Source organism: Rana temporaria, chromosome 5, assembly GCF_905171775.1.
Source record: "Rana temporaria chromosome 5, aRanTem1.1, whole genome shotgun sequence".
NCBI classification, from domain to species: domain Eukaryota; kingdom Metazoa; phylum Chordata; class Amphibia; order Anura; family Ranidae; genus Rana; species Rana temporaria.
The window spans coordinates 351,184,011-351,205,314 of NC_053493.1; the positions used below are offsets into that span (position 1 = coordinate 351,184,011).

At 44.0% G+C, this 21,304-nt stretch overlaps 1 protein-coding gene and 1 pseudogene across 2 annotated transcripts in view; both read left to right on the top strand.

Moving 5' to 3' along the window:
- LOC120941250 (carbonic anhydrase 13-like) overlaps window positions 1–21,304 on the top strand; it is an 81,770-nt gene that overhangs the window by 14,281 nt on the left and 46,185 nt on the right. The window lies entirely within an intron of this gene.
- On the top strand, window positions 3,337–3,436 carry LOC120942089 (annotated as a pseudogene).

Genomic DNA, 21,304 nt, shown 5'->3' on the forward strand with positions numbered 1-21,304 from the left:
CAAAGGGTGGCGGTAAAGAGCAGAATAACCACATGATGTTGGGAACGTTTTAGGAAAGTTTGCAGAAAAGTCATGCTGTGTGTATGCTATGGGTGTGCCCGGCCAACTCCCTTCGGACAAAAATCCACGGAAAAGTTTGTTTGAAGTCCGATCGTGTGTACGAGGCTTAACATTGCTGAGTCACTGACACCATATTGTTTCGGAACTGTTAAGCAAAGTACCTGGGCATTGTTTTCTATGTGTTATTTATAACCTTCACTTAACCAAATAATCATAGTGCCACTTTACTCGTCGTCTCTGTGTGCAATTCTCCCATAATGGGTACCAACTAACTGGCCCTGCCCACAAACTGACATCACTTTTTGTTTGAGGTAAGTAACTGACCCCCTGTTTAGCATGGCGTGATACTATTCTGTATCTAATGTGATGTTTTTGCTGCCAAAAAATGATCAGAACTTTTTATTTACTGTTACATTGTAGAGAATATATTACAGGCATACCCCACTTTTAAGTACACAATGGGGTTTATTTACTATCGCTGAAAAGTGCAAAATCAGACTCACTTCTGCATAGAAAACAATGAGCTTCCAGGTTTTATTACCAAAGCTTAATTTAACAAGCTGGGGTTAAAAGCTCATTGGTTTTTATGCAGAAGTGAGCCTGATTTTGCACTTTCCAGCTTTAGTAAATAAACCCCATCATGTACTTGTGGGGTATGCCTGTACTGCCAAAAGGGAGAACACGCGTTTGCTTCTGTTGGAAGATCTGAAGGGTTAAACGCCGGCATATCTGTGGTAGTGACAACATAACAGCTAATTTATAATTTTCTCATTCTTTAGAGTTTGGACTCTACACATTGTATTATCAGCTGTAGTAGTGCTGCTCTGTCGTCAATTGATAAGCCCATGTGACGTGACCTTAAAGCGGGGGTTCACCCTTAGAGGGCACTTTTCCCCCTTCGCTTCCTGCTCGTTATTACTAGGGGAATCGGCTATTTATTTTAAAATATGTGCAGTACTTACCCGTTTACGAGATGCATCTTCTCCGTCGCTTCCGGGTATGGGCTTCGGGAATGGGCGTTCCTTCTTGATTGACAGGTTTCCGAGAGGCTTCCGACGGTCGCATCCATCGCGTCACGATTTTCCGAAAGAAGCCGAACGTCGGTGCGCAGGCGCAGTATAGAGCCGCACCGACGTTCGGCTTCTTTCGGCTACGAGTGACGCGATGGATGCGACCGTCGGAAGCCTCTCGGAAGAATGTCAATCAAGAAGGAACGCCCGCTCCCGAAGACCATACCCGGAAGCGACGGAAGAAGATGCAGCTCGAAAACGGGTAAGTACTGCACCTATTTTAATACAAATAGCCGATTCCCCTAGACCGAACGAGCAGGAATCTAGGGGAAGAAAAAAAAAAAATTTAGAAATGGGTGAACTCCCGCTTTAAGTACAAACTATGTGTTAAAAGATATCTTTAAGACAGTACAGTCCATTAAACTTGTTTACTTTCCCAGTTCTGCTGATAAAAGTAGAAAGCAATATTTCTTATGTGTTGCTTTTTGTTTTTGCATACCTTTATCGCATCGATTTTTTTTACATATACTGGGGCAGATCCACAGAGCGAGTAAGCCGATGTATCTACTGATACGCCGGCGTACTTTCAAATTTCCTGCGTCGTATCGTTGTTTTGAATCCTCAAAACAAGATACGACGGCTTCTGGGTTAGATCCGACAGGTGTACGTCTTAGTACGCCTTCGGATCTAAGATGCAATTCTTCGGCGTCCGCTGGGTGGCGTTCACGTCGTTTTCCGCGTCGGGTATGCAAATGAGCTATTTCCGACGATCCGCGAACGTACGAGCGGCCGGTGCATTTTTTTACGGCGTCTCTAGTCGTCTTTTTTCGGCGTATAGTTAAAGCTGGTATTTCGTCGCGTATAGTTAGACTTGCTATGTTAAGTATGGCCGTCGTTCTCGCGTTTAATTTGACTTTTTTTTTTTAGTTTGCGTAAGTCGTCTGTGAATCGGGATGGACGTAATTTACGTCTATGTTAAAAAAAATGACATCCTTGCGACGTCATTTAGCGCAATGCACGGCGGGAAATTTAGGGACGGCGCATGCGCAGTTCATTCGGCGTGGGGACGCGCTTCATTTAAATGCAACACGCCCCCCTAATCGCCGATTTGAATTCCGCGCCCTTACGCCGCCAGAGATAGACTACGATAGACTTACGGCGCAAATTCTTTGGGGATTCGAATCTGCCAAAAGTAAGTTACAGCGGCGTAGCGTATCTCACATACGCTACACCCATCTATTTGTATGTGGATCTGCCCCACTGTCTTTTTTAGTGTATATGCTTTACCTACAGCTCAGATTGGACATGCTGCATTTACATAAACTCAGCACAACGCAAAGCAGTGTGTAGACAGGCAGGTTGAAATGTACAGTATGTACTTAATTCCTGCAGCCCAGGCTGGAGAAGGAGTAAAAATATTTTTGGTTCTGTTTTCCCCGGCTTTTGGTTTTGATGGGCCCACCTGTGATATAAAAGTGGGGGACTGCTAGGACCAAGAGCTGAAGGGAGATTGTTGGGAACTGGGGTGGAGAACGTAGTGCAAGGGGTATGGAGACCTACCTGTAAGCGCTAGGGTGACGCTGAAGATACCGGGAGCCACGAACAGCATCCAAGTCATTGACAATGGTGGAGTTAGGAACAGAACGTTGTTCATGTTGTATTGCCATGAAGCATTTCTATAGTAAAAGTTAACATAAGGGCCCTTTCACACTGGGGCATTTTTCAAGCGCTTTAGCGTTAAAAAAAGCGCCTGTAAAACGCCTGAAAGAAGCTGCATCTGCAATCCCAATGTGAAAGCTCGAGTGCTTTCACACTAAAGCGCCTGAAAAACACCCCAGTGTGAAAATGGTCTTAGCGTTAAAAAAAAGCGCCTGAAAGAAGCTGCATCTGCAATCCCAATGTGAAAGCCTGAGTGCTTTCACACTGAGGCGCTGAGCTGGCAGGGCGTCAAAAAAAGTCCTGCATGCAGCTTCTTTGCAGCGCTTTAGGAGCGGTTAATACACCGCCCCTAAAGCCCCCTTCCCATTGAGGAAGCTTTTTTTAACGCCAAAGCGCCTGAAAAGCGCCTCAGTGTGAAAGGGGTCTTAGCAGCGCTTTACCAGCGTTTTTCGGGCGCTGGCAGTGTGAAAGGCCTCTGAAAGCACTTGGGCTTTCACATTGGGATTGCAGATGAGGCTTCTTTCAGGCGCTTTACAGGCTTTTTTTAAACGCCAAAGCGCCTAAAAAACGCCCGAAAAACGCCCCAGTGTGAAAGGGGTCTAACTGTGTGCTTTGCTCGGTAGAACATATACTAAAATTGGAACGATACAGAGAAGGTTAGCATGGCCCCTGCACAAGGATGACACGCAAATTTGTTCCATAGTTTAACATAACTGTCATGAGCCTGGTCTGAAGGTATTTAAGGGGTTGTATGCTTGTTCTGGCGTGTTCCAAAGAACCTGGGTCTGTAATTGCACTATGGGGTATGGAGTAACACTACTACAAAAGGTTAACTTGGTAAGACAAGGAAGAGGAATGTAGTTGCTATTGGTAATCAAGTGAAGAAACAAGCTACAAGCAACCAGTCGTCAGGCATAGTACCTGGTAAGGTGACAGGTCCTCCGATAGCGAGGGGTTTGATGTTCTGGCTTCCTCCCCAGTAGTCCATTTCTTTGGCAATCAGGAACAAACTAGAGTTACAGAGATCCATGGCCTAAAGAAAGAAAGAAAGAGTTAGGTGAGAGCACGCATCGTTACATAGTTACTCAGGTTGAAAAAAGACACAAGTCCTTCTAGTTGAACCATAAAAAAATAAATAAATAAAATAAAAAATATCGTACAATCCCATATACCCAATTCTATGCCCACAGTTGATCCAGAGGAAGGCATAAAACCCCAGCAGAGCATGATCCAATTTGCTACAGCAGGGGAAAAAATGTCTTCCTGATCCCCTGAGAGGCAATCAGATTTTCCCTGGATCAACTTTAACCTATAAATGTTAGTACTCAGTTATATTATGTACATTAATCACTTAAGCCCCGGACCATTTTGTTGCTAAATGCCCAGGCCAGGTTTTGCGATTCGGCACTGCGTCGCTTTAACAGACAATTGCGTGGTCGTGCAACGTGGCTCCTAAACAAAATTGGCGTCCCTTTTTCCCCACAAATAGAGCTTTCTTTTGGTGGTATTTGATCACCTCTGCGGTTTTTATTTTTTGTGCTATAAACAAAAATAGAGCGACAATTTTATAATAAATATCCCCCAAAAACATATATAAAAACATTTTTTTTCCTCAGTTTAGGCCAATACGTATTCTTCTACCTATTTTTGGTAAACAAAATCGCAATAAGTGGTTTGCGCAAAATTTATAGCATTTACAAAATAGGGGATAGTTTTATTGCATTTTTATTAATTTTTTTTTTTTACTACTATTGGCGGCAATCAGCAATTATTTTCGTGACTGCGACATTATGGCAGACACTTCAGACAATTTTGAAACATTTTTGGGACCATTGTCATTTTCACAGCAAAAAATGCATTTAAATTGCATTGTTTATTGTGAAAATGACAGTTGCAGTTTGGGAGTTAACCACAGGGGGCGCTGTAGGAGTTAGGGTTCACCTAGTGTGTGTTTACAACTGTAGGGGGGTGTGGCTGTAGGACTGACGTCATCGATCGAGTCTCCCTATAAAAGGGATCACTCGATCGATGCAACCACCACAGTGAAGCACGGGGAAGCCGTGTTTACATACGACTCTCCCCGTTCTTCAGCTCCGGGGAGCGATCGCGACGGGGCGGCTATAAACGAATAGCCGCGCCGTCGTCCCGGATCGCTCCCCGAGGTAAGCCGCCCGCCGCCCGCAGCAGAGGGGGTCCCGATCGGGGACCCCCGATCTGCGTGCTACAACCATCTGCCTGTACGTGCCATTCTGTGGACGTAAATAGGCGTGCGGCGGGCGTTAAGTGGTTAAGGAAACAATCCAGGCTTTTCTTAAAGCAATCTACTGAGCTGACCAGAACCACCACTGCAGGGAGTCTATTCCACATTTTCACAGCTCTTACTGTGAAGAAACTATTCCGTATTTGGAGATGAAATCTATTTTCCTCTAGATGTAAAGAGTGCCCCCTTATCCTCTGTGTTGACCGTAAAGTGAATAACTCAACACCAAGTTCACTATATGGACCCCTTATATATTTGTACATGTTGATCATATTTGCCCTTATTCTCCTTTTCTCAAGAGTGAATACATTCAGTTCCTCTAATCTTTCCTCATAGCTGAGCTCCTCCATGCCTCTTATCAGTTTGGTTGCCCTTCTCTGCACTTTCTCCAGTTCCCCGATATCCTTTTTGAGAACTGGGGCCCAAAACTGAACTGCATATTCCAGATGAGGTCTTACTAATGATTTGTACAGGGGACTAATGATTTGAATGATATGCTACACGTGCACAAATTTGTGCAAATGCACACAAAACAAACACCTAAAATTACGTATAGAAATGCTGATGCTCAAACATCAGTGCCATGTGCAAAAGCCCTAACCCGGCCATAATCGAGCTGTGGATTGCCTTGTCAGCCTCACCCAGTTCAACAAAGTTGATATTTCAATTTACCTTTTTTGCTGAAGAAGCTGGGTAGGAAATTGTCCAATTAGATGAAGACACTGCAAGGGGAGATTTCTTCATTAAAGCTGTTAACCTCAGATGGGGGAATCTCTTAGGTTTCTCTCCTTCAACCCGCAAAGTGAACAAAATAAAGACTGTGGGGTAGATTCAGGTAAGAGATACGACGGCGTACCTCCAGATACGCCGTCGTATCTCTGAGTGTGCGGTGTCGTATCTATGCGCCTGATTCATAGAATCAGTTACGCATAGATTTGACTAAGTTCCGACCGGTGTAAGTCTCTTACGCCGTCGTATCTTAGTTGCAATTTTAGGCTGGCCGCTAGGTGGCGCTTTCCGTATATTTACGAGTTGAATATGCAAATTAGTTAGATACGCCGATTCAGAAACGTATGTTTGCCCGGCGCATTTTTTTACGTGGTTTACGTTAGGCTTTTTCCGGCATATAGTTACCCCTGCTATATGAGGCGTATCCTATGTTAAGTATGGACGTCGTTTCCGCGTCGAGTTTTGAACATTTTACGTCGCTTGCGTAAGTCATTCGCAGGACATTCGTAGGACAAACCCCAAAAAATTATTTAAATATATTAATAGTAAAAAGGTGAAGTCTGAGCATGTAGGCCCCTTACAAAATAATCTAGAGTGGGTGACTGGGGACAAAGAGAAGGCAAATGTATTAAATGCTTTCTTCAGCTCTGTGTATACAAAGGAGCATGGGGGAGCTCATGTCCAAAATGGGGGTGGGAGTGACACAGCCCCAAATCCACAATGGCTCAAAAGTGATATGGTCCAGAAATATTTAGACAGAATAAAGGTGGATAAAGCACCTGGACCTGATGGCATCCATCCACGGATCCTAGGTGAGTTGAGCTCTGTCATTTCAAAGCCACTGTATCTAATATTTAGGGACTCATTAATGACAGGAATAGTACCACTGGATTGGCGCAGGGCCAATGTGGTGCCCATATTTAAAAAGGGAACAAAGTCTTTACCAAGTAACTATAGACCTGTTAGTTTAACTTCTATAGTTGGGAAGATACTGGAACGTTTAATAAAAGACCACATGGATGAGTTCTTGCTGGGAAAAAAACTATTTAAGCAGCAGACAACATGGATTCATGAAAGACAGAAGTTGTCAGACAAACCTGATTTCCTTTTATGAAGAGGTAAGTAAAACCCTGGACAGAGGCATGGCTGTGGACGTGATATATTTGGATTTTGCAAAAGCGTTCGATACAGTTCCGCACACACGGCTCATGTGTAAGGTAAGGTCTACAGGATTGGATATATCAGTTTGTAAATGGATAGAAAACTGGCTGTAAGACAGAATTCAGAGAGTCGTGGTTAATGATTCTTACTCTGAATGGTCCAAGGTTATCAGCGGTGCACCCCAAGGTTCAGTGCTGGGACCCTTACTTTTCAATATATTTATAAATGATATTGGGTCTGAGATCAAAAGTAACATTTCTGTCTTTGCAGATGACACCATGCTATGCAGTGGAATAACGTCCTTACAGGATGTCTCCAATTTACAAGCCGACCTCAATGCTCTGTCTAATTGGGCGACTAAGTGGCAGATGAGGTTTAATGTTGATAAATGTAAAGTTATGCACTTAGGGAATAAGAATATGCATGCATCATACATGCTAGGGGGAGTACAACTGGGGGGATCTGTAGTGGAGAAGGATCTGGGGGTTTTAGTTGATCATAAGCTCAATAATGGCATGCAATGCCAAGCTGCGGTTTCCAAAGCAAGCAAAGTCCTTTCTTGTATTAAGAGAGGTATGGACTCCAGAGACAGAGATATCATTTTGCCCCTGTACAAATTATTAGTAAGACCTCATCTGGAATATGCAGTTCAGTTTTGGGCACCAGTTCTCAAAAAGGATATCGGAGAACTGGAGAAAGTGCAGAGAAGGGCAACCAAACTGATAAGAGGCATGGAGGAGCTCAGCTATGAGGAAAGATTAAAGGAACTGAATTTATTCACTCTTGAGAAGAGGAGAATAAGGGGGGATATGATCAACATGTACAAATATATAAGAGGTCCATACAGTGAACTTGGTGTTGAGTTATTCTCTTTACGGTCAACACTGAGGACAAGGGGGCACTCTTTACGTCTAGAGGAAAAGAGATTTCACCTCCAAATACGGAAAGGTTTTTTCACAGTAAGAGCTGTGAAAATGTGGAACAGACTCCCTCCAGAGGTGGTTCTGGCCAGCTCAGTAGATTGCTTTAAGAAAGGTCTGGATTCTTTCCTAAATGTACATAAAATAACTGAGTACTAAGATTTGTAGGTAAAGTTGATCCAGGGTAAATCCGATTGCCTCTCGGGGGATCAGGAAGGAATTTTTTCCCCTGCTGTAGCAAATTGGATCATGCTCTGCTGGGGTTTTTTGCCTTCCTCTGGATCAACTGTGGGTATGGAGTTGGGGGTATAGGATTGTACTGTGTTTTTTATTTTGTTTTTTTATTTTTTGTGGTTGAACTGGATGGACTTGTGTCTTTTTTCAACCTGACTAACTATGAATAGGGCTGGACGTAATTTACGTTCACGTTAAAAGCAATGACGATTTGCGGCGGAATTTCGAGCATGCACACTGGGATTTTTTCACGAACGGAGCAAATACGTCAAATACGTGGGGTCACAGTGAATTTATATAAAACACGCCCACACCATCCACATTTGAATTACGCGGGCTTACGCCGGACCACATACGTTACGCCGCCGTAACATAGGGCACAGGTTCTTTTTGATTACGGAACTTGCGCCCTAAATTACGGCGGCGTAACGTATCTGAGATATGTTGCGCCACGCGGAGAGATACGCAAATGTATCTGAATCTACCCCTGTATGTATGTGTATGGCTATCTTTACTCTACTGATTTTTTATTGGCTTAAACCAGCCTTTTTAACCACCCTGGGGTGCCATGAGGTTTCTTTAGGGGTGCATTGGCAAAATGCCTAAAAATTTATAATACAAGCCAGCAGGTGGATGAAGCCTGCCTTTTAGTAACAAAAAGCCTTGTGTTTTCATTATGCACCATTACGACTTTCTAGACACTGGCATGCTACCGACCAATGACGTCATCAGTTAATAAGTAGGATGTCTGTTGCCTTCACAGCATCCTTGTTTGACCCTCCTGTGCCTCTCTCTCTCAGCACTGGGGGTCACATTAGCTGACTGATGAAGAGAAATTGAGCAAGAAGAGAAACATTGGAATACTAGTCAGTACCAGTGTGCAAAAGTGTATTTATTTTGGAAAAATAAATAATCTCTAACGTTGGGTGTCCTACACGTGGAAGTTCCTACATTTTAAAATAGGGTTCCTCCAGAGGGTGCCTCGAGACTGTTCATAATTTTAAAAGTTGAGAAACGCTGGCTTAGGCTATATCTGTCACCCAGGTGCAAATATCTTCCTTCACTTCAGAGTTGTCAATATCAACAATGTGTGTCAGAAAACTTTTGGTAATGACTAATCACAACAGTATGATGGAGGAATCAAATCACCATAAATCCACCCAAAAGGGATTATTTAGCTATGGGTTACTGGAGCAGAGTTTAATCCCCAAGCTGACTATGACTGGCCTCACCCATGTCAAGCATTGATGTCACTTAGTTGAGGTGGAATTTCTATATGCTGACAGCAGCAAAGCTATTGTGTAGTTCTGCCCAGCCCAAGTTTGACAAACTACTGTTATTTTATCTATATATAAATGTTATGCATTTCAGGGACACCCATCCCTGGCCCCCAGCTATGGAGGCCTATATTTCTTAGAACAGTAAGAAGAGCCTTAATCATCCTCTAGCAGAGAAACTGGGACCCTCTTTTGTGGCCCATTCACATCTTTGCTTTGTGGCACTCCATGCAGTAACACACAATACAGTGTCATTTGTTTCCAATGGCCGCCCAACACGTCTCCACAACACACCTGTGCACCACAGTGCATTGTACTGCACTACTATACATTGTGTTGTCAATAACAATACTGGTACTTTTTTTGTGCATTGGCATCCCATTCAAATGAATCAACTGCCTTAACAAAACACAAGTTACTGCATGACACAACATGTGTAAATGCATCACATCAGAATTGGAAGCTGTGAATGAGCCTTTAAAGTGGTTATAAAGCTTTGGTATTTTAAAATCATGCCTATACTTACCTGCTTTGTGCAATGGTTTTGCACAGAGCAGCCCCAATCCTCTTCTTCTGGGGTCCCCCCGCGGGTGCTCCATGTTCCTCCTCTTCATCAGGTGCCACCAGGGAAAGATGTTTTCCCTAGGGGTGCTCATGCATGCTTGCTGCAGAGTCCTTTTGCTGCTTCTATATACAGCAGGACTTGGCCCCATCCGCTCTCCCATGTCACCAGATTTGATTGACAGCAGCAGGAGCTAAGGTAAGGAAAAGGGCGGAGGGTCTGGGGTGGCGACTGCAGAACAGAAGAGAATGCATAAGACCCCTTTCACACGGGTGCCTCCGTAATACGAAATCCACTTGCTCAGCGGGGAATCTCTCCCTGCTGAGCAGACGGATGTCATATTTATTATTGGCCACATATTCCTCCACCCTGCCTGTGATCTTTACGCCCAAGTAGGTGAATTCGTCCACCCACCTGAGTGTGTTATTTAACTGGGGTCTTGGAAGGCCAGGACTAAGCAGAAAGAGGACCGATTTGTCCCAGTTTATACGAATCCCTGAGTAGCGCCCAAACCTGTCAAACATCTCCAACGCTGTCCGCAGAGAGGATGAAGCATCCTCCAGGTACAACAAGGTGTCATCTGCGTATAGAGACAACTTCTCCTCTCGCGGACCCACGCGGATCCCACGCACACCGTCCTCTGCCCTAAGTAGTATGGCCAGTGGTTCCAGCGCGGGGTCATTACCAGGCCTCTACCTCAACATCTGATATCCAGTATCTGGACAACCTCCACAGTTTAGGCAGCAACCCCAGAGAGAGATCCAGAGCCAGCAGCAGTGGCGCGTGATCCGAGATTCCCCTAGGCAGTATGCGAACATCCATGACCCGCGGCAGGACAGGAGCTCCCACATATACCAGATCAATGCGGTAGAACGTCTTGTGGGACGCCGAGTGGCACGTATAGGCTTGGGCCTGGGGGTTTCTCCACCTCCACACATCCGTAAGCCCATAGGTGTCCGCCCAGTTGGCCAGACCAGGGTAGGCCTGCCCCACCGACGACATCCTGTCCATGCCAGGATCAGGGACCATGTTGAAGTCGCCCAGGACAACAACATTATCAGAAGAAAATTCAGCTATCTTAGTAGTCACTTGGTTCAGCAGGGTCAGAGAGGCCGGAGGCGGCAAATACAGCCCCACCACTGTCAAGGTTAGGGAGTGGATTTTAGCATGGAGTATAACATATCGGCCATCCGGGTCCAAGACCAGATCCAGCAGCCGAAACGGGAGGGACTTATGAACCAGCACACTTACCCCCCTTGCAAAGTTAGAGTAAGTAGAGTGGTAGTGGTGGCCCACCCAATGCTTCTTTAAAGCGAGGGTTCTACTCCCCACCAGGTGAGTTTCTAAAAGTATACATATATGTGGGTTATGCGCCCTAAGGAATTGGAATACAAGAGAACGTTTAGTAGGTGAATTGAGCCCCCTGGTGTTCCAGGAGAGTATAAGTGTGGACATGGATCTCTGGAGCAAGAATCAAGTAAGGATAAATATACACTACAGCTGCCGGATCTAGTCCCGGGACCTCGGACGGGCAGAGCCCATGAACATACAGTGCTGAACAGTCAATTGCCCGAATTGTCAAATAAAACATAACACCAAAATTAACAACGTAACATCCCTGAAACAAAAATAATACCCCTAACATAAAACCAGCCCTCCTGAGGCTAACCGTCCCTCCCCCCACACCACCTATCCTCCCCAAACCGAGGAGGGTCTTTAACCCAAAGAGCATGTCGGCTCGCCGGCCTCCAGATGAGGGCCCGTGCAGGCGGCGAAGCTGCCTCCCCAAGAGGAAAAAAGAGTCCCGGGGAGGCCTGAGCGGGCTTACAAGGACAATGCACCACTGCCTCCGCCAGATCCAATGTACAGTCTGCATGTGGGGGAAAAAAAACCCTGGGGCAGTGCCGAATGGAGGATCCAAAAAAGGGGAAAAAAAGAGTAAATAAAAAGGTGATTGTTAATAAAAATAAAATAAGAATAATAAAAAGTAGCAGCAAACGGAAGTCCAAGGGACAACCCTTCCCCCACAAACAGCAGCATTACAAGTTCCAGGTAGAATGGATGCAGGAAGCGGCAATGAAAATCAACTTTCTCCTGCGAAGAGGGAACATGCTGTCTTTTCCCAGCTCCAGCAGGGGCACATTCTTAAGGTAATGGTGATGACCACCAAAGGCACAACAGGTGCAATTGAACCAAGGTCTCGATGTAGTGTTCCCCCCAAGCCCCAGTTCGTATCACCCCCAGTCCCAAAAGGCAGCCGAGCCTACACAGGAGACAGTACATCAAACAGATCGGGGACCGAGGGTGAAAGGAGGGGGGAGGACAGCGGGAAGGAATGAGCTGCAAGCACAGAGAACAAAATAAACTAACCCGGCCATGCTGACCCCCATTAGTCAGTGGAACCAGGCCCCCACCCTCAGCAATCCGCATACCCCCCAGGGAAGGGAAAAAGGTCAAACACATCCCGGGGGCAGGGGGGGACAGAGCCAGGGGGGGCACACCAACAGCAGCAGAGATTCAAACTCACTGTTGCAGACATCAACGGTCTCTAGATAAGGTATCCAACCACGCAGAGGCCTCACGAGGGGAGTTGAAGAAGCGTGTAGATTCGCCATCTTGGACTGTAAGGCGCCCTGGAAACAGGACGCTGTATCGAATATTTCTGGCCCGCATGGCTGCCTTCACTTGATCAAACGATTTGCGGGCTTTCTGCGTGTCCACGGAATAATCAGGAAAGATGAGCAGCCTGTTGTTCTGGTACCGTATCTCCCCCAGGGCCCTGGAGGCACGTAGGATCTCGTCCCTGTCATGAAAGTTCAGGACCCTGAGGATCAGGGTGCGTGGCGGGCCTCCGGGGGGGCGGTTTCGGGGGGACTCGGTGAGCCCGCTCCACTACATACTGAGGAGAAAAACGGGCCTCCGGTAGAAGTTCACGGAGGAGGTCCTCCACAAAGGTAGTCAGGTGATTGCCCTCTGCCCCTTCAAGCAGGCCAACAATGCGGAGGTTATTTCTCCTATTGCGGTTCTCCGCATCTTCCGCCCTGTACTCCAGGGCCTTCACCTTGGCCTGAAGTGTACGGATGGCGGCAGAGTGTTCCAGCACTTCGTCCTCCGCCGTGCCGACCCTCCACTCCGTCTCAGCCTCCCTAGACCGCAGCTTGTCTGCATCCTGCCGTATGAGGCCTATGTTCATCTGGACGGCCTCAAGCTTCGCCGTCAGGGTAGTCTGGCACAGCGCTATGGCAGCCATAACTTCTGTCACCACGTCCATCAGCCATGGGGGACGGGAGACGGGCGCCGCCATCGGGGAGATCTGCGAGGCCTTGGAGATGCCTTGTGGTGAGTAGGCCTCGGCTCGGGCGGGAGTCAGCGGCGGAAAGTCCTCCCCACAAATAGCCGGGAATTTGAGCCTTTTCCCCCTGCCGTTAGACGCACCGGAGGATCTCCGCCTCATCCAGACGATTCAGGTGGGTTAAACAGCCAGAAAAGATGCCTGGAACCGGAGAAAGTTCCTTGTTAGGCTTGTCGAGGAACTCGACAAGCTTGCTTTGCGTACACACGGTCAAGACAAAATCTCCTTGTTCTCAAACGCGGTGACGTACAACACATACAAAGGCAGGGGAAGTTTGATTCCACTGGCACAACCCTTGGGGCTGCTTTTGCTAATCTCATGTTACTGCGTGTTAAATAAAAGTTTGGTAAGAGACGATTTGCACTTTTCAGTCTGTTACAGCGTGAAAAATGTGTTATCTCCATTACAAATGCTTCTTTTACCTAAGGTGTGCTCCCGTTTCATACTTTATTCTGAACATGCGTGGGTTTCTTAGCATACACACGCTTGCGTTTCTCGTCGAAAACCAGCCCGACGAGGAACACGAGGAGGAAATTGAGACTCCCGTCGACGAAAAAGAGAACTTGTTTTCTTTTTTCCTCGTCGAGTTCCTCAACGGTTTCTGTGATGAAAAACATACACACGACCAGTTTCCTCGGCAAAAAAGCTCTCCCACCAAGTTTCTTGATGGATTCTGTCGTGTGTACGAGGCCTCAGCCAGTTAGCTTGGTGCTGTCCCAGTCAGGAGGGTAGAAGGTAAAGCGGAAGTAAACCCATCCATAAAACTGTTCCATTCATCGCATGTGCCAAAAATGTAACACTCCCATTGGTTGTGCTCTCAACCAAACTGTCAAACCATCCAATGGCAGGATCATGGCAGTTGTAGATTACACAGAGGCAAAGATGGCAGCTTCCTTGGCTGAAAACGATAGTAGGGTTTACTTACACTTTAACACCTTTCTCGGTTCTTTTACTTTTTGGTGGGTCTTTTTGTTATATCCGACCCACTGGTCCTGTGATATATAAAAGGGGCTGTGGTCTGGAGCACAGCGGCAGCCTGGGATTCATCAGTGTGTGTGGAAGTTCTCAATGGAACCAGAAAGATGCTACTTATTACTTTTTGGGATGTAAAGCTATCAGTACCTCAGTTTCCCCCCAAAGACACCAGTGATGGATTGTGCCTCATTAGGATTTACACTTATTGAAATATTGTCCATGTCTGTTCTGACGTTATTAAAGAAGATGTGTATTGCAAGTAACCAGCATGCATAGATTACAGAGTGGGTCTTAAACATATTGGGGAATGAAGACATGAAATGGAGTAGTGTGAAAACACAAGTGGTTACCCAGAGTATCGTGAGTTTCACAGCAGTCTGTCGATAGCGTCTACCTGTTTATAGGTGGAACGGTCTCTAGCAGGGAGGGAGATGTTGTTGGCACTCCTTATGCCAACAGTCTGTCTCCCATAGCTACGGAAGCTGATTGCTCTGCAGGAGTTTCCCACTCTGCTACTGGGGAATGTCAGTGGAAAATACTGGGCAGATGTATGTGGACATTGGCTCAGCATGTCCCCCCAAAATGCAGATTAAAGAGAAGGTGGGCATTGTCACAGGAGAATGGTGTACATTCATCTCAAGTAGAGCTCTGCCGTCATTGGACGTCTTCACGGGTCATTGGACGTCATTGCCCCGTAAAGACGTCCAGACACAAAACGTGCTTAGGGTGTGCGTTTGGAGGTATCACCTTCACGCTATCATGCTAGATTGGGTGCTCACTCATGGCATTGGTAGATACGGAGCTGACTCGTACATGATTTATGCTTGTAAACCTGTGTCGGGGGAGACACATGTGACCCAGTACTTAGCACCCAACGAGTTAATGGGAAACATGGAGAGTGTGACAAACACCTGCTCAGATACCCCTCTATACCCCTCCTGCACAGCGCTGCCTGCCTATACAGGCTCTCTGTCACTCTGCTTTCTCCTCCTTTCAGCATGCTTCTTGTCAGCACATGAACTCCTTCACTCCAGCTCAGGTCTACAATGCTTGAATTAAAGCAGCATGCCCACTGGACAATTGTCTATTAACTTTCCTCCTGGCAACATTATTTTAGCTGTGTTTAGCCATGTCAAGCATTTGGGTGTTAATTCATTCCATTGATCAGAATAATAATTTATTCCGGCCATTGAAATTAATCAAAGCTGAAGGGCTAAACGCGCCTAGTTTTAACACATGATTACATGCGTCAAGTGTTTCATTCTGCCAAAATGTCGCTGCTCCTGGATGCACTGGCAGTGGGTTTTTTTCTGCCTATAAATGCCTGAGTGTGCATGGACACATAGGTTAACATGCAGGGGCATTTAGAGGCAGGAAAAAAACACCAGACGCCTCTAGGTGCAGCTGAAAAAACATCCAGTGACTACAATTGCATTGAATTATATAATAATGGTTGCATAGCTGCATTTGTTTGTTTCTTGTATCTGTCCAGAGTTCAGTTTTAAACAGTCTGTAAAGATTTTAGGTCATTCGGGTCATCTGATATTGAGCTGTATCAGTTTGACTGAGAAGGCCGCACAGATAAATGCTGAAATATTTCTAATAATTATCAGCATATCCCGGTTTACTTTACTCTCTAGATAATAACACCATCCTGATTTGCTGTGGTCTTCAGAAGACGCAATGTACTGGATAACAGATTAGATTGCAGTGCATGTGACAGTCAGTGCACCACTTCGCCATAATCAATACACTACATTTATCTTTTTGTGATAGAGAAACTTAAAAGGTTCATATCTCCCTGTGCAAACACACTATGTTATGTTTCATATGCTGATCTAATTGTATATGTTAGGGATTTATACTGTATATTGATTACACTAGTCTACATGAAGAAAGCCCCGGGAATAAAAGTAGCTAAATTTTTACCAGAAATGGGTCACTAATAAAGGAAAATTAAGTCCTGAGTATTAATTGGTTCCAGTTTCCAAGATACAGCTTCATGTCAACATTGCATCAAAATAATTCAAAATTACGAGAGGGATCTGCAATTATGATCCATAACTTTCCTGCAAAATGTCATATAGCAATGAGAATGGTGCCCCACCAATCATTACAAATGTATCTTTTTATTGATACCAATAACATAACTTTCCATTAATTTATTAGTTTTTCATGTAATATAGAGGGATCAGAGGATTTGTCCCCAAATCAAAACTTCGAAGAACAAAGGAGAAGTGGGCAGTGGGACTATCACGGTACAGATACATAAATAAAGTAAAGTATAAAGCACATATGTAAAAAAATAGTTCAGTTTTATTAATAAAAATCAATAAAAGACAATGACATTCATACATAATTAAAAGTTTTTCATGTAACATTTTCATGCTCCCTTCACACCTTTGGGACAGCGAAAGGCATGAACTTTTTCTTCTTGTTTAGCCAATGACGCAAATAAGTTGCACATGTAATGTAACGAGGGGCCCAACTCTTGTCATGATCCCCTATTTTGCATCCAAAATATAGGTGGTATGCCTTTTTTACCACTTTTTTTTTTTTATTTTTTTATTTTTTCCGCCTCAGAGAACTATCAGGATATTCAATCAATTTGCGTTCATTTTGCAGTCTCCTTAGTTCGCATCATGGTTGGAAAATTTATTTATCTATTCATTTCATTTTCTTCCCCTTTTTTTTTTTTTATTTTTTTTTAAATATATATCAGTTAATATACAAAAGAAGAGAAAGGAAAAAATACTTAAATACATACATAGATACATTAGTTTCCCCTAGCCGAACAATCCCTCGTCCCACCCTCAAACCACCCCCAACCCTTATCCCCTCCTTCCCACCCTCCCCTATCTCCGGAAATCAGTCTCCTATTGAATCACTCTTTGCCCAATAATCTTCCTGCACTATATCAAATCATCATATCATCCTGTCAATATACCTTGGTGCAAGTTTAAAGTTAGCCCAGTCCTGCCATTTTCGTTTAAATCCGCCTTCTCCTTCCTCTCCCATATACCTGAGCTGTTCAGCATAATATATATCATTGATTCTGCAAAACCAGCTCTTCTCTGTCGGGCTCATAGGGTCCTTCCATTGTTTGGGAATCAGACTCTTTGCTGCATCTAGTACGTGAGGAAGTAAAGTTCTCATGTACTGTTTAGTTGACATTTCTGTCCCATGGAACAAGCAGATCCATGGATCAGGAGGTATTTTAATTCCGGTTATCTCCTCAATTACCAATAATACATTATTCCAGTATGTTTTAATTTTTCGGCAGGTCCACCATATATGTGACATAGTTCCCACTTCAAGACAGCCCCTCCAGCAGTTTTTGGAGGTGTCGTCTTGATAACGGTGTGCTATGGCCGGGGTTATATACCATCGTGCTAAACACTTAAAATTCATTTCGATCAGTGCACAATTAAATGAGGTCGTATGGGTCCTTTCTAATATTTTCCTGACCTCTATCTCGGTTTTACCCGTTCCCAGTTCCTCTTCCCATTTATTAATATAAGGAGGGAGGCCGGGGTCTTTCAAACCCATCAATATTTTATAAATTGCGGAAATCGCGCCCCTTCCCCTTGGGGCTAAACACAAACGCTCCAAAGGAAGCAAGTGTCTATCTGATCTCAGGGGGGAGGGGAGGGAATCTACAAAATGCGTCAACTGCAAGTATCGCCACCTGTTCAACTCAAACAAATCTTTTTTTTTACTTAGTTCCTGGTAGGTAAGAATTTTGCCATCTATTAATATGTCTTTTAATTGTGCATCTGGTTTTTTAATCCATTTACCAAACAGGTCCATTTTCCCTGGTACAAAAAAATTTGTGTCATATAGAGGGATTAGTGGGGAGTTATAGCCCCATCTATGTTTTTTATGTGCCCTATCCCATATAAACGTGGATGCCAATGTGATTTTGTGCATGTGCGGATTTATTTGTCTAAGATGTGGCGGTATCCAAATCTCTTTTCCTAACCGTGACTTATTTGAGCAACTTTCTATTCTCACCCACCTTTTCTCTTTGTTATCTCTGACCCAATCGATCACCCGTGCCATGTGTATAGCCCTATAATATGTGTAAATATCCGGTACCCCCAAACCACCATGTTCCTTATCTCTAATTAACACCTCCATACTTATGCGCACCTTTTTGTTCCGCCATATGAACCTATTTAGTAACTGTTTTAGTATTTTAAAATAAGCACCCGGTAATGCGATGAATAAATAGATAAATGCTGAAATATTTCTAATAATTATCAGCATATCCCGGTTTACTTTACTCTCTAGATAATAACACCATCCTGATTTGCTGTGGTCTTCAGAAGACGCAATGTACTGGATAACAGATTAGATTGCAGTGCATGTGACAGTCAGTGCACCACTTCGCCATAATCAATACACTACATTTATCTTTTTGTGATAGAGAAACTTAAAAGGTTCATATCTCCCTGTGCAAACACACTATGTTATGTTTCATATGCTGATCTAATTGTATATGTTAGGGATTTATACTGTATATTGATTACACTAGTCTACATGAAGAAAGCCCCGGGAATAAAAGTAGCTAAATTTTTACCAGAAATGGGTCACTAATAAAGGAAAATTAAGTCCTGAGTATTAATTGGTTCCAGTTTCCAAGATACAGCTTCATGTCAACATTGCATCAAAATAATTCAAAATTACGAGAGGGATCTGCAATTATGATCCATAACTTTCCTGCAAAATGTCATATAGCAATGAGAATGGTGCCCCACCAATCATTACAAATGTATCTTTTTATTGATACCAATAACATAACTTTCCATTAATTTATTAGTTTTTCATGTAATATAGAGGGATCAGAGGATTTGTCCCCAAATCAAAACTTCGAAGAACAAAGGAGAAGTGGGCAGTGGGACTATCACGGTACAGATACATAAATAAAGTAAAGTATAAAGCACATATGTAAAAAAATAGTTCAGTTTTATTAATAAAAATCAATAAAAGACAATGACATTCATACATAATTAAAAGTTTTTCATGTAACATTTTCATGCTCCCTTCACACCTTTGGGACAGCGAAAGGCATGAACTTTTTCTTCTTGTTTAGCCAATGACGCAAATAAGTTGCACATGTAATGTAACGAGGGGCCCAACTCTTGTCATGATCCCCTATTTTGCATCCAAAATATAGGTGGTATGCCTTTTTTACCACTTTTGAGATGCAAATGTGACCTTGCCACAAATGTAGCAGAAGTTATATGCGATGTTTCGAGGCATCTTGGCTTCTGAGGGAAAAATTCAGGCAACTGATCCTTGGAAATGTTAGGCAATGACACTTTCACAAGCCACCAGATGTAACTGTATAATGCATAGACCTGACCAAGACAAGTGTACCTTTGTACAAAAGAACAATAAATTACAGTTAGGTAATAATCTTTGATCTCAAAGTGAAGACAAATTTACACATCTCCATGTGGTACCATTTATTATGTTCTACCTTACTTGGCGAAGAAGTTGTGAGGCATCATGATCATCAGACACCTCCCTCTCTTATAGGGAAATATAATTGCCTGTGTATAAATCTTTATAGTAAAATATCTTGAAAACTTTAGCCAACCAGCACCTTAATCACCAGTTTTCTAATCCATCTAATCAAAATATGAAAGAATTAGCACATTTTATCTCTGAGGTCCATAATTTCCCAAAATTTGTAGACCAGTGTTATTATACTGATTTCATTAATCAAATGTGCTTACCTCCTGCGTGAGTTGTGGTTTCAGTACTAGTATATGGGCAGGAACGAGGTCAGGCCCCCAGTAAAGAAGTGATGCTAGATCTGAGGATGCAAACCGGTGAGTGACTTCTGGCTAATGGAATCAATAGCAGCAACATTGACTGGTAAAATAGTTGGCAGGTTCAGGATATCTTTCCTGAACCTGCAAATAGTTGGCAGTTTCAGGACATGTTGCTGCCCATGGACATATATGGTGGGCTTTAACGTCTACACACACAACATATGCATCACTTTGACAGTCAATGTGTGCTACGCACTAGCAGCACAGGGACTGATATGTCAAAGACAGCTCTTGGTCCCCACTAACAATCATTAACCAGCAGGACCAGCTCTCGATCATGTGACCACTATGACAGCCAATCACAGTGGTCACACGATCGCTGATAATTCTGGCCCTCGAGGTATACAGATCCTATTAAAGGGACACCAGGGCTAGTTGGGAAAGGTTTCAAGCTGAACTCCAGGATAACCAAATAGCATCTAAATATAAAAGTCATGTGTACTGTACTTGGTGTACTTTGTGTGTTTTTTCCAGATCTGTGCAATGATCCAGGGTGAAAGTTTTTCTCTGTGCAGAAGCTTCCTGTAATAAAGGCCGGTCACTGCTGCTCTCTCTCGTTGTGACTGGTCTTGTTTCCGCCCCCACTCATCGTTTTCTGCCGGCAGCCTGTGGTGGGGGAGGTTTGTTGGGTCCCCCCCACAGCTCTGCTCTATGCACTTTGTACAGCCTAGTGAAGATGTCACTGCTACTTATATATGGTAATATCGCAACAGTGTTTAGCGCACACAAAGTGGATTTATATCCATTGTAGCTAATCAGAAATATGATTAAATCGTTTTTAAACCGTTTGTGTGCCCAGAGGCCAACTTTAAGCCCAATTGAATTGAACATTCTGTTTAAATGAGCTAAATACATTTCAGGTGCATCAAAACAAAAAGCTTTCAATGTCTTAACGTTTGTCATCTTTAAAAAGCAGCCGGAACCTAAGTAGAAAAGCCTGTCTCCTGTAGAGTGGGACTATTGCACACTGCGCGGAAGCAGTGGTCTCATTACTGAGGTCCAACCTATAGCTCAGCAAAGCAAAGCTCATTCTCCCCCTCTCATTGGAGAGCATTGACTGACTGGGGACATGTTGGATCTCTGCAGAGAGACCACTACTTCAACATAGCAAGGGTCCCACTGTGCAGCTATTGGTAGGGACAGGCGTTTCTACTCAACCTGCACCTATTTTTTTTAAAGAAATAGCCAGAAATCCCCTCCTTTGTGTGCTTCCCCTGATTTTGTTTCAAGCTGTAGGGCCGCTTAGAGGGAAAGTGAACTGT